Consider the following 13637-nt stretch of genomic DNA (forward strand, 5'->3'; position numbering starts at 1 on the left):
CTTATGCTCGCATCCTTCCTAATAGACTCAGCAAAGGGTTCAATACAGCAAACAAACAAGACCGGGGACAGAGGACAGCCCTGTCTGACTCCAGATTTGATCGGGAAACTTTCAGATTCCCACCCGTTGATTGACACTGCGCTACTGATGTTTGTGTAGAGCAGTTGGATCCAATTGCAGATTCCCTCCCCAAACCCCATTTTGGAAAGCACGTCCATCATGTAGGTGTGCGATATCCTGTCAAAAGCCTTCTCCTGGTCCAGGCTGATGAGGCAGGTGTCCACCCTCCTGTCCCGTACGTAGGCGATCGTATCCCTGAGTAGCGCGAGGCTATCAGAGATCTTCCTGCCGGGTACAGTACAGGTCTGATCGGGGTGAATCACCAGCTCCAGAGCAGACTTGACTCGACTGGCTATGACTTTGGACAGAATCTTGTAATCAACATTAAGCAGTGAGATGGGCCGCCAATTTCTGATTTCTACCCTCTCCCCCTTCTGCTTGTAAATGAGGGTGATGATGCCTTTTCTCATGGATTCTGACATGCTACCGGCCAGGAGCATACTCTCGTATACTTCCAGCAGGTCCGGGCCGACCCAGTCCCACAGGGCCGAGTACAACTCGACCGGTAAGCCGTCGCTCCCGGGAGTTTTACTCGCCTCGAAAGACTCGACGGCCTTTGTCAGCTCGTCCAGAGTTAGCGGCTTGTCCAGTCCCTCCCTCCTGCTGTCATCTAAGACCTCTGTGATAGATGACAGGAAGGACTGGGAGGCTCTGCTGTCTGTGGGCTTCGCGTCATACAGCCCAGCATAAAAGGATTTGCTGATCCTTAGTATGTCGGACTGCGAAGACGTTAACTACACTTGATCTTAGCCAAAAGGCCGAGAAGCGATGGCCATAAAACTGCGTTCGCTGCGCGCGTCAGGCCCGGCGTGCGGCCTCTACCTCAAAGTAGCCGCCGGGTGGGCGAGCCTAGGGCGAAAGAGGCGACGGCGGGCGGTCTTTGAGCCAGAGCTCCTTTTGTTGCCGGGCCTTGCAAGCAGAAAGGAAATCACGCGTGCATGCCACGCGCAGCCATTCCTTGCGCTTCTGCGCGAGGCATTGCGCAGGAAAAAAGACACGCGCGCGCTGGGCAGCAAAGGGCGGCCTGCAACTGCGGGGCAATCCAACAGGGGGCAGCGTAGCGCCCACGGAAAACTGCAGCAAAGTCAGCCGAGCAGCAGCGCCGTCACTATTGCGAATTCTATTTTTCAGCAGGGGTCTCGCACCCATGGAGGGGGGAAGCTGCACCGCTCCTGGAAACACTGCAATACCAGGTGGATGCATGGAGTGGACGGGGCAAGCCCCTGTTCCATCTCCCTGTCCCAAAAATCAATTTAATATTTGGTCCCCAGATAGGGGACGTATCAGATATTAAACTGATAAGAACAGATACTACACTTGATCTTAGCCAAAAGGCCGAGAAGCGATGGCCGTAAAACTGCGTTCGCTGCGCGCGTCAGGCCCGGCGTGCGGCCTCTACCTCAAAGTAGCCGCCGGGTGGGCGAGCTTAGGACGAAAGAGGCGACGGCGGGCGGTCTTTGAGCCAGAGCTCCTTTTGTTGCCGGGCCTTGCAAGCAGAAAGGAAAGCACGCGTGCATGCCACGCGCAGCCATTCCTTGCGCTTCTTCACGAGGCATTGCGCAGAAAAAAAGACACGCGCGCGCTGGGCAGCAAAGGGCGGCCTGCAACTGCGGGGCAATCCAACAGGGGGCAGCGTAGCGCCCACGGAAAACTGCAGCAAAGTCAGCCGAGCAGCAGCGCCGTCACTATTGCGAATTCTATTTTTCAGCAGGGGTCTCGCCCCCATGGAGGGGGGAAGCTGCACCGCTCCTGGAAACACTGCAATACCAGGTGGATGCATGGAGTGGACGGGGCAAGCCCCTGTTCCATCTCCCTGTCCCAAAAATCAATTTAATATTTGGTCCCCAGATAGGGGACGTATCAGATATTAAACTGATAAGAACAGATACTACACTTGATCTTAGCCAAAAGGCCGAGAAGCGATGGCCGTAAAACTGCGTTTGCTGCGCGCGTCAGGCCCGGCGTGCGGCCTCTACCTCAAAGTAGCCGCCGGGTGGGCGAGCCTAGGGCGAAAGAGGCGACGGCGGGCGGTCTTTGAGCCAGAGCTCCTTTTGTTGCCGGGCCTTGCAAGCAGAAAGGAAAGCACGCGTGCATGCCACGCGCAGCCATTCCTTGCGCTTCTGCGCGAGGCATTGCGCAGGAAAAAAGACACGCGCGCGCTGGGCAGCAAAGGGCGGCATGCAACTGCGGGGCAATCCAACAGGGGGCAGCGTAGCGCCCACGGAAAACTGCAGCAAAGTCAGCCGAGCAGCAGCGCCGTCACTATTGCGAATTCTATTTTTCAGCAGGGGTCTCGCCCCCATGGAAGGGGGTAGCTGCACCGCTCCTGGAAACACTGCAATACCTGGTGGATGCATGGAGTGGACGGGGCAAGCCCCTGTTCCATCTCCCTGTCCCAAAAATCAATTTAATATTTGGTCCCCAGATAGAGGACGTATCAGATATTAAACTGATAAGAACAGATACTACACTTGATCTTAGCCAAAAGGCCGAGAAGCGATGGCCGTAAAACTGCGTTTGCTGCGCGCGTCAGGCCCGGCGTGTGGCCTCTACCTCAAAGTAGCCGCCGGGTGGGCGAGCCTAGGGCGAAAGAGGCGACGGCGGGCGGTCTTTGAGCCAGAGCTCCTTTTGTTGCCGGGCCTTGCAAGCAGAAAGGAAAGCACGCGTGCATGCCACGCGCAGCCATTCCTCGCGCTTCTGCGCGAGGCATTGCGCAGGAAAAAAGACAACCGCGCGCGCTGGGCAGCAAAGGGCGGCCTGCAACTGCGGGGCAATCCAACAGGGGGCAGCATAGCACCCAGGGAAAACTGCAGCAAAGTCAGATGAGTAGCAGCGCCGTCACTATTGCGAATTCTATTTTTCAGCAGGGGTCTCGCCCCCATGGAGGGGGGAAGCTGCACCGCTCCTGGAAACACTGCAATACCAGGTGGATGCATGGAGTGGACGGGGCAAGCCCCTGCTCCATCTCCCTGTCCCAAAAATCAATTTAATATTTGGTCCCCAGATAGGGGACGTATCAGATATTAAACTGATAAGAACAGATACTTTTTTTTTTTTTTTTTTTTTTTTTTTTCCAAAATATACTTTATTCATAAAAATCTGTAAAAATTACATTGCCAAACAGTTTCCAACCAGCACGAAAAAATACAAACATTGCAAAAGAGATGAGTTTCTTTCAATAATGTCATGAGTTTCTTCCCAACCCTTCCGTTTCACAATTGTCATGTCAATTACAGTTTTACATTTACAGCAATTCAGAATATTAACGATACAGTTCGAGGGGCTTCCCATGGTTCCAGCCCCTCAGTCCAGCTTGGTGGGGGAACATTACACTGTGGTCTTTCCCCATTGAGCCTTTGCTGCGGCTGCCCCAAGCTTTAGTGCGTCCCTCAGCACGTAGTCCTGGACCTTGGAATGTGCCAGTCTGCAACATTCGGTGGTGGACAACTCTTTGCGCTGGAAGACCAGCAAGTTTCGGGCAGACCAAAGGGCGTCTTTCACCGAATTGATAGCCCTCCAGCAGCAGTTGATGTTTGTCTCGGTGTGCGTCCCTGGGAACAGCCCGTAGAGCACAGACTCCTGTGTTACAGAGCTGCTTGGGATGAACCTTGACAAAAACCACTGCATCTCTTTCCACACCTGCTTTGCAAAGGCACATTCCAGGAGGAGGTGGGCGACCGTCTCTTCCCCACCACAGCCAACGCGGGGGCACTGTGCGGAGGGGGCGAGACTTCGGGTGTGCATGAAGGATCTGACGGGGAGGGCCCTTCTCACCACCAGCCAAGCTACGTCTTGGTGCTTGTTTGAAAGTTCTGGTGATGAGGCATTCCGCCAAATGACTTTGACGGTCTGCTCGGGGAACCATCCGACAGGATCCACCGTTTCCTTTTCCCGTAGGGCCTTGAGGACATTCCGTGCAGACCACTGCCTGATGGACCGGTGGTCAAAGGTGTTTTTCCGCAGAAACTGCTCCACGAAGGATAGGTGGTACGGCGCCGCCCAACTGCACGGAGCGTTCCGCGGCAATGTGACCAGGCCCATCCTTCGCAACACCGGGGACAGATAGAACCTCAGCACGTAGTGACACTTGGAGTTTGCGTACTGGGGATCGACACATAGCTTGATGCAGCCGCACACGAAGGTGGTCATCAGGATGAGGGCCACGTTGGGTACATTTTTCCCGCCCTTGTCCAGAGATTTGAACATCGTGTCCCTCCGGACCCGGTCCATTTTAGATCCCCAGACGAAGCGGAAAATGGCTCGGGTGACTGCCACGGCGCAGGAGTGGGGTATGGGCCAGACCTGCGCCACGTAGAGCAACAACGTGAGCGCCTCGCACCTGATGACCAGGTTCTTACCCACAATGGAGAGAGACCGCTGCCCCCACATGCCCAACTTTTGTCGTACCTTGGCTACTCGCTCCTCCCATGTTTTGGTGCACGCCCCGGCCCTTCCGAACCATATCCCCAGCACCTTCAGGTAATCTGACCTGACGGTGAAGGGGACAAAGGATCGGTCAGCCCAGTTCCCAAAGAACATGGCCTCGCTCTTGCCGTGGTTAACTTTGGCTCCCGAGGCCAGTTCGAACTGGTCGCAGATGCTCATCAGTCTGCGCACGGACAGCGGATCCGAGCAGAAGACGGCGACGTCATCCATGTACAGGGAGGTTTTGACCTGAGTGCCTCCGCTGCCTGGGATTGTCACCCCTCTTATGCTCGCATCCTTCCTAATAGACTCAGCAAAGGGTTCAATACAGCAAACAAACAAGACCGGGGAAAGAGGACAGCCCTGTCTGACTCCAGATTTGATCGGGAAACTTTCAGATTCCCACCCGTTGATTGACACTGCGCTACTGATGTTTGTGTAGAGCAGTTGGATCCAATTGCAGATTCCCTCCCCAAACCCCATTTTGGAAAGCACGTCCATCATGTAGGTGTGCGATATCCTGTCAAAAGCCTTCTCCTGGTCCAGGCTGATGAGGCAGGTGTCCACCCTCCTGTCCCGTACGTAGGCGATCGTATCCCTGAGTAGCGCGAGGCTATCAGAGATCTTCCTGCCGGGTACAGTACAGGTCTGATCGGGGTGAATCACCAGCTCCAGAGCAGACTTGACTCGACTGGCTATGACTTTGGACAGAATCTTGTAATCAACATTAAGCAGTGAGATGGGCCGCCAATTTCTGATTTCTACCCTCTCCCCCTTCTGCTTGTAAATGAGGGTGATGATGCCTTTTCTCATGGATTCTGACATGCTACCGGCCAGGAGCATACCCTCGTATACTTCCAGCAGGTCCGGGCCGACCCAGTCCCACAGGGCCGAGTACAACTCGACCGGTAAGCCGTCGCTCCCGGGAGTTTTACTCGCCTCGAAAGACTCGACGGCCTTTGTCAGCTCGTCCAGAGTTAGCGGCTTGTCCAGTCCCTCCCTCCTGCTGTCATCTAAGACCTCTGTGATAGATGACAGGAAGGACTGGGAGGCTCTGCTGTCTGTGGGCTTCGCGTCATACAGCCCAGCATAAAAGGATTTGCTGATCCTTAGTATGTCGGACTGCGAAGACGTTACCGAGCCATCTTCTTCCTTCAGGCTGCTGATAACAGAGCTCTCTCTGTGTACCTTTTGGAAGAAGTAACGCGAGCACGTCTCATCCTGCTCGATGGAGCGGACTCTGGACCGGAAGATGATCTTGGAGGCCTCCTTGGCAAAGAGCGAGGCCTGCTGGCTCTTCACCTCTTGGAGGTCCTCCTTGACCTCGACCCCCATTGACTGCAACCGGAGTAGATTTTGCATAATTTTCTGGAGTCGGGACAGTTCCCTCTGTCTTTCTCTCGCCTTCTGAACACCTTTGTGGATGAAGAACCTCTTGATGTTCTCCTTTATCGCTTCCCACCAGTGAACTGGAGACTCAAAGAGGGGTTTCACGGTCCTCCAACCTTTGTAATCCCTTTTGAGTTCCTCAACGTTCTCTGGGGTCAGCAGTGTCGCATTGAGCTTCCACGTCCCTCTGCCAACCCGCTGGTCGTCCTGTAAGTGACAGTCGGCCAGTAAGAGGCAGTGGTCGGAGAAGAACACCGGCTTGACGTCGGTGGATCCGACCGTGACAGCACGGGAAACAAACAGGAAGTCAATCCTGGAACGGGCAGACCCGTCCGATCTTGACCATGTGTATCTGTGCTGCGCTCCGTCTGCAGGTTTGCTGAAGACGTCGTGCAGTTTGGCATCCTTAACTGTTTCTATGAGGAATCTGGACGTAGCGTCCAGTTTTCTGTCGTCACTGCCGGATCGTCCAGCCGCATCGATGATGCAGTTGAAGTCACCGCCTAGGATGACCGGCCTGGACGTCGCCAGCAGCAGTGGGAGCTGCTGGAAGACGGTCAGCCGCTCGCTGCGTTGTACCGGGGCGTACACGTTGATCAACCGGAGCGGAGCGTTGTTGTACATCACGTCTGCTACGAGGAGGCGGCCGCCCACCACCTCCTTAACTTCGGAGATGGTGAAGTTACCTCCCCGCAGCAGAATACCCAGGCCGGAGGAACGGCAGTCATTACCCCCCGACCAGATCGATGGCCCGTGGGACCACCATCGCGACCACTGCCTGTAGGTGCTGAGGTGTGGTATTCCACACTCCTGCAGAAACAGTAGGTCAGCTTTGACCTTGGCAAGGTAATCCAAGGTTGAAACACATCGCGTAGTCGATTTAATGCTACGCACATTAATGGAAGCAATTCTTACACCCATTTTTTACTAAAAATTAGTTGTTGCTTCCCATACCATTTGTCCTCGCTAGTCCCAGTCCTTCCCCTTCGGGATGTTCCTGCATACCCATCGTATGCGCAAGCAGTTTCACGTTGGTTGGGCTCAGAAACCCCTCCTGATTTTTCCTGCAGGGTTTGTGCCGCTCGGGTGACATCGGGGGGGTCTTGTAGGCAGAGAGGATTGGGTTGTCCTCAGCTGCTTCCATCTGTTCCTCCTCGAAAACATCACAGCTCCCGGTCTCCCGGAGCTCAGGTGCGCCAGACGTGTCTTTGCTCCCGGTGTCCCGGAGCTGAGATGCGTTGGCCACGTCGTTACGTGTGGGGAATTGGGGTTGGGGCACGCCGGGCCCATCACAGCTTCCAGTGCCCGGGGGCTGGGATGCTTGATCATCCATCTCGGAGTTCTGCCGCCTCTTTTGAAGGGGCTGTCGTTCCAGCATTTCCCCGTCCAGTGAAGAGGAGTTGTTGCAGTCTGATTCAGAAGAAAGCCTCCTCTTGCCACTGGTTTGGGTGGTGGCTTTGGGATGTTTTTTCTTTGTGGTTTTCCTCTGGACCACTTGCCACTGACCTGTTTGTCCATCTGCTGCCTCCTCCTCCATTGATTCTGTCTGTGGAGGAGGGGTTTCCGGGCGCTGGGTAGGTGCTGGGTCGTTGGTTTCAGCCGCCTCCCCTTCCTTCTCAGGTTGAAGTTCCTCACTGCGGAGATGGTTGCTGGTCTCCTTTCGAACAGCGGACGCCTTCGTCGAACCTTCGCCCGGCCATTCCTTGGACCTTGCCGCCTGAGCATAGCTGAGACAACGTTTGGGGCAGGTCTTGTAGAGATGGCCTGCCGCACCGCACAAGTTGCAACACTTAGTCTGCTTACAGTCCTTGGTCTGATGGCCTTCCTCCTTGCAGTTCTTGCAAACAACCGTGCTGCAGTTGGCTGCCATGTGACCAGATTTGCCACAGGTGCGACAAACTCTGGGCTGCCCAGCGTAGACCAAGAAGCCTCGACTTCCCCCGATAGCGAAGCTGGAGGGAGGGTGGATGATGGCTCCACTGGGATCTACCTTCAAGGTCACCTTGACCTGCCGCTTGCTGGTCCAGATCCCAAAGGGGTCCTTGACATCAGTGCTGCTGCCGGCCACCTCGACGTACCTGGCGAGAAAGGTGAGTACATCCACCACCGGAACATGGGGGTTGTAGAGGTGAATCGTCACCACCCGGTCCCGTTGTGACGGAAGCGTGAAGAGCGGCTCCGCTGTGAGGATCGACAGTGGAGCCCGGTCCCCTTTCTCCTTGAACGCCTTCAGGAACTTGATGCATCCCGCCACGTTCCGGAACGTCACGTCGAAGTATCCACTGCTGGGGAAATCCTGCAGGCAGAAGACGTCCGTCGCTTGAAATCCGCAGCAATCGAAGAGAATTTTCTTGATGAAAAAGGTGCGATCGACCGGTGCATCTCCTTCCTTGTCCTTCACGACCACCCGAACGGTGTTGCGCACTCACTGGCCCGAAGCTCGAAAATTGGTTATAGCCATTTCACTCAAAGCTTCCCCAGGATCAAAAGGCAATGATCATGGTCTCTTCTCAATCAAATAAACACTGATAAAAACAGATACTACACTTGATCTTAGCCAAAAGGCCGAGAAGCGATGGCCCTAAAACTGCGTTTGCTGCGCGCGTCAGGCCCGGCGTGCGGCCTCTACGTCAAAGTAGCCGCCGGGTGGGCGAGCCTCGGGCGAAAGAGGCGACGGCGGGCGGTCTTTGAGCCAGAGCTCCTTTTGTTGCCGGGCCTTGCAAGCAGAAAGGAAAGCACGCGTGCATGCCACGCGCAGCCATGCCTCGCGCTTCTGCGCGAGGCATTGCGCAGGAACAAAGACAACCGCGCGCGCTGGGCAGCAAAGGGCGGCCTGCAACTGCGGGGCAATCCAACAGGGGGCAGCGTAGCGCCCACGGAAAACTGCAGCAAAGTCAGCAGCGCCGTCACTATTGCGAATTCTATTTTTCAGCAGGGGTCTCGCCCCCATGGAGGGGGGAAGCTGCACCGCTCCTGGAAACACTGCAATACCAGGTGGATGCATGGAGTGGACGGGGCAAGCCCCTGCTCCATCTCCCTGTCCCAAAAATCAATTTAATATTTGGTCCCCAGATAGGGGACGTATCAGATATTAAACTGATAAGAACAGATTTTTTTTTTTTTTTATTTCCAAAATATACTTTATTCATAAAAATCTGTAAAAATTACATTGCCAAACAGTTTCCAACCAGCACGAAAAAATACAAACATTGCAAAAGAGATCAGTTTCTTTCAATAATGTCATGAGTTTCTTCCCAACCCTTCCGTTTCACAATTGTCATGTCAATTACAGTTTTACATTTACAGCAATTGAGAATATTAACGATACAGTTCGAGGGGCTTCCCATGGTTCCAGCCCCTCAGTCCAGCTTGGTGGGGGAACCTTACACTGTGGTCTTTCCCCATTGAGCCTTTGCTGCGGCTGCCCCAAGCTTTAGTGCGTCCCTCAGCACGTAGTCCTGGACCTTGGAATGTGCCAGTCTGCAACATTCGGTGGTGGACAACTCTTTGCGCTGGAAGACCAGCAAGTTTCGGGCAGACCAAAGGGCGTCTTTCACCGAATTGATAGCCCTCCAGCAGCAGTTGATGTTTGTCTCGGTGTGCGTCCCTGGGAACAGCCCGTAGAGCACAGACTCCTGTGTTACAGAGCTGCTTGGGATGAACCTTGACAAAAACCACTGCATCTCTTTCCACACCTGCTTTGCAAAGGCACATTCCAGGAGGAGGTGGGCGACCGTCTCTTCCCCACCACAGCCAACGCGGGGGCACTGTGCGGAGGGGCCGAGACTTCGGGTGTGCATGAAGGATCTGACGGGGAGGGCCCTTCATTAAACTGATAAGAACAGATACTACACTTGATCTTAGCCAAAAGGCCGAGAAGCGATGCCCCTAAAACTGCGTTTGCTGCGTGCGTCAGGCCCGGCGTGCGGCCTCTACGTCAAAGTAGCCGCCGGGTGGGCGAGCCTCGGGCGAAAGAGGCGACGGCAGGCGGTCTTTGAGCCAGAGCTCCTTTTGTTGCCGGGCCTTGCAAGCAGAAAGGAAAGCACGCGTGCATGCCACGCGCAGCCATTCCTTGCGCTTCTGCGCGAGGCATTGCGCAGGAATAACGACAACCACGCGCGCTAGGCAGCAAAGGGCGGCCTGCAACTGCGGGGCAATCCAACAGGGGGCAGCGTAGCGCCCACGGAAAACTGCAGCAAAGTCAGCAGCGCCGTCACTATTGCGAATTCTATTTTTCAGCAGGGGTCTCGCCCCCATGGAGGGGGGAAGCTGCACCGCTCCTGGAAACACTGCAATACCAGGTGGATGCATGGAGTGGACGGGGCAAGCCCCTGCTCCATCTCCCTGTCCCAAAAATCAATTTAATATTTGGTCCCCAGATAGGGGACGTATCAGATATTAAACTGATAAGAACAGATTTTTTTTTTTTTATTTCCAAAATATACTTTATTCATAAAAATCTGTAAAAATTACATTGCCAAACAGTTTCCAAACAGCACCAAAAAATACAAACATTGCAAGGGAGATCAGTTTCCTTCAATACTGTCATGAGTTTCTTCCCAACCCTTCCGTTTCACAATTGTCATGTCAATTACAGTTTTACATTTACAGCAATTCAGAATATTAACGATACAGTTCGAGGGGTTTCCCATGGATCCAGCCCCTCAGTCCAGCTTGGTGGGGGAACCTTACACTGTGGTCTTTCCCCATTGAGCCTTTGCTGCGGCTGCCCCAAGCTTTAGTGCGTCCCTCAGCACGTAGTCCTGGACCTTGGAATGTGCCAGTCTGCAACATTCGGCGGTGGACAACTCTTTGCGCTGGAAGACCAGCAAGTTTCGGGCAGACCAAAGGGCGTCTTTCACCGAATTGATAGTCCTCCAGCAGCAGTTGATGTTTGTCTCGGTGTGCGTCCCTGGGAACAGCCCGTAGAGCACAGACTCCTGTGTTACAGAGCTGCTTGGGATGAACCTTGACAAAAACCACTGCATCTCTTTCCACACCTGCTTTGCAAAGGCACATTCCAGGAGGAGGTGGGCGACCGTCTCTTCCCCACCACAGCCAACGCGGGGGCACTGTGCGGAGGGGGCGAGACTTCGGGTGTGCATGAAGGATCTGACGGGGAGGGCCCTTCTCACCACCAGCCAAGCTACGTCTTGGTGCTTGTTTGAAAGTTCTGGTGATGAGGCATTCCGCCAAATGACTTTGACGGTCTGCTCGGGGAACCATCCGACAGGATCCACCGTTTCCTTTTCCCGTAGGGCCTTGAGGACATTCCGTGCAGACCACTGCCTGATGGACCGGTGGTCAAAGGTGTTTTTCCGCAGAAACTGCTCCACGAAGGATAGGTGGTACGGCGCCGCCCAACTGCACGGAGCGTTCCGCGGCAATGTGACCAGGCCCATCCTTCGCAACACCGGGGACAGATAGAACCTCAGCACGTAGTGACACTTGGAGTTTGCGTACTGGGGATCTACACATAGCTTGATGCAGCCGCACACGAAGGTGGTCATCAGGATGAGGGCCACGTTGGGTACATTTTTCCCGCCCATGTCCAGAGATTTGAACATCGTGTCCCTCCGGACCCGGTCCATTTTAGATCCCCAGACGAAGCGGAAAATGGCTCGGGTGACTGCCACGGCGCAGGAGTGGGGTATGGGCCAGACCTGCGCCACGTAGAGCAACAACGTGAGCGCCTCGCACCTGATGACCAGGTTCTTACCCACAATGGAGAGAGATCGCTGCCCCCACATGTCCAACTTTTGTCGTACCTTGGCTACTCGCTCCTCCCATGTTTTGGTGCACGCCCCGGCCCTTCCGAACCATATCCCCAGCACCTTCAGGTAATCTGACCTGACGGTGAAGGGGACAAAGGATCGGTCAGCCCAGTTGCCAAAGAACATGGCCTCGCTCTTGCCGTGGTTAACTTTGGCTCCCGAGGCCAGTTCGAACTGGTCGCAGATGCTCATCAGTCTGCGCACGGACAGCGGATCCGAGCAGAAGACGGCGACGTCATCCATGTACAGGGAGGTTTTGACCTGAGTGCCTCCGCTGCCTGGGATTGTCACCCCTCTTATGCTCGCATCCTTCCTAATAGACTCAGCAAAGGGTTCAATACAGCAAACAAACAAGACCGGGGAAAGAGGACAGCCCTGTCTGACTCCAGATTTGATCGGGAAACTTTCAGATTCCCACCCGTTGATTGAGACTGCGCTACTGATGTTTGTGTAGAGCAGTTGGATCCAATTGCAGATTCCCTCCCCAAACCCCATTTTGGAAAGCACGTCCATCATGTAGGTGTGCGATATCCTGTCAAAAGCCTTCTCCTGGTCCAGGCTGATGAGGCAGGTGTCCACCCTCCTGTCCCGTACGTAGGCGATCGTATCCCTGAGTAGCGCGAGGCTATCAGAGATCTTCCTGCCGGGTACAGTACAGGTCTGATCGGGGTGAATCACCAGCTCCAGAGCAGACTTGACTCGACTGGCTATGACTTTGGACAGAATCTTGTAATCAACATTAAGCAGTGAGATGGGCCGCCAATTTCTGATTTCTACCCTCTCCCCCTTCTGCTTGTAAATGAGGGTGATGATGCCTTTTCTCATGGATTCTGACATGCTACCGGCCAGGAGCATACTCTCGTATACTTCCAGCAGGTCCGGGCCGACCCAGTCCCACAGGGCCGAGTACAACTCGACCGGTAAGCCGTCGCTCCCGGGAGTTTTACTCGCCTCGAAAGACTCGACGGCCTTTGTCAGCTCGTCCAGAGTTAGCGGCTTGTCCAGTCCCTCCCTCCTGCTGTCATCTAAGACCTCTGTGATAGATGACAGGAAGGACTGGGAGGCTCTGCTGTCTGTGGGCTTCGCGTCATACAGCCCAGCATAAAAGGATTTGCTGATCCTTAGTATGTCGGACTGCGAAGACGTTACCGAGCCATCTTCTTCCTTCAGGCTGCTGATAACAGAGCTCTCTCTGTGTACCTTTTGGAAGAAGTAACGCGAGCACGTCTCATCCTGCTCGATGGAGCGGACTCTGGACCGGAAGATGATCTTGGAGGCCTCCTTGGCAAAGAGCGAGGCCTGCTGGCTCTTCACCTCTTGGAGGTCCTCCTTGACCTCGACCCCCATTGACTGCAACCGGAGTAGATTTTGCATAATTTTCTGGAGTCGGGACAGTTCCCTCTGTCTCTCTCTCGCCTTCTGAACACCTTTGTGGATGAAGAACCTCTTGATGTTCTCCTTAATCGCTTCCCACCAGTGAACTGGAGACTCAAAGAGGGGTTTCACGGTCCTCCAACCTTTGTAATCCCTTTTGAGTTCCTCAACGTTCTCTGGGGTCAGCAGTGTCGCATTGAGCTTCCACGTCCCTCTGCCAACCCGCTGGTCGTCCTGTAAGTGACAGTCGGCCAGTAAGAGGCAGTGGTCGGAGAAGAACACCGGCTTGACGTCGGTGGATCCGACCGTGACAGCACGGGACACAAACAGGAAGTCAATCCTGGAACGGGCAGACCCGTCCGATCTTGACCATGTGTATCTGCGCTGCGCTCCGTCTGCAGGTTTGCTGAAGACGTCGTGCAGTTTGGCATCCTTAACTGTTTCTATGAGGAATCTGGACGTAGCGTCCAGTTTGCTGTCGTCACTGCCGGATCGTCCAGCCGCATCGATGATGCAGTTGAAGTCACCGCCTAGGATGACCGGCCTGGACGTCGC

The 13637-nt window shown here is 54.7% G+C and overlaps 4 non-coding genes and 4 pseudogenes across 4 annotated transcripts; all 8 read right to left on the reverse strand.

The window, feature by feature from the left end:
* Nucleotides 1–1276: 1276 nt before the first annotated feature.
* On the reverse strand, nt 1277–1467 carry LOC137361110 (U2 spliceosomal RNA). The gene has a single exon (XR_010972092.1). It is a non-coding gene; the product is annotated as a U2 spliceosomal RNA (small nuclear RNA).
* Nucleotides 1468–1853: 386 nt separating this feature from the next.
* LOC137361112 (U2 spliceosomal RNA) lies at nt 1854–2044 on the reverse strand. The gene has a single exon (XR_010972093.1). It is a non-coding gene; the product is annotated as a U2 spliceosomal RNA (small nuclear RNA).
* A 386-nt stretch (nt 2045–2430) lies between these two features.
* Nucleotides 2431–2621, reverse strand: LOC137361001 (U2 spliceosomal RNA). The gene has a single exon (XR_010972032.1). It is a non-coding gene; the product is annotated as a U2 spliceosomal RNA (small nuclear RNA).
* A 388-nt stretch (nt 2622–3009) lies between these two features.
* LOC137361015 (U2 spliceosomal RNA) lies at nt 3010–3202 on the reverse strand. The gene has a single exon (XR_010972044.1). It is a non-coding gene; the product is annotated as a U2 spliceosomal RNA (small nuclear RNA).
* Nucleotides 3203–8402: 5200 nt separating this feature from the next.
* On the reverse strand, nt 8403–8511 carry LOC137361064 (U2 spliceosomal RNA; annotated as a pseudogene).
* A 380-nt stretch (nt 8512–8891) lies between these two features.
* LOC137361029 (U2 spliceosomal RNA) lies at nt 8892–9072 on the reverse strand (annotated as a pseudogene).
* A 543-nt stretch (nt 9073–9615) lies between these two features.
* LOC137361066 (U2 spliceosomal RNA) lies at nt 9616–9818 on the reverse strand (annotated as a pseudogene).
* A 380-nt stretch (nt 9819–10198) lies between these two features.
* Nucleotides 10199–10377, reverse strand: LOC137361025 (U2 spliceosomal RNA; annotated as a pseudogene).
* Nucleotides 10378–13637: the final 3260 nt, after the last annotated feature.

This window comes from Heterodontus francisci, unplaced genomic scaffold, assembly GCF_036365525.1.
Source record: "Heterodontus francisci isolate sHetFra1 unplaced genomic scaffold, sHetFra1.hap1 HAP1_SCAFFOLD_1014, whole genome shotgun sequence".
Lineage (NCBI taxonomy): Eukaryota > Metazoa > Chordata > Chondrichthyes > Heterodontiformes > Heterodontidae > Heterodontus > Heterodontus francisci.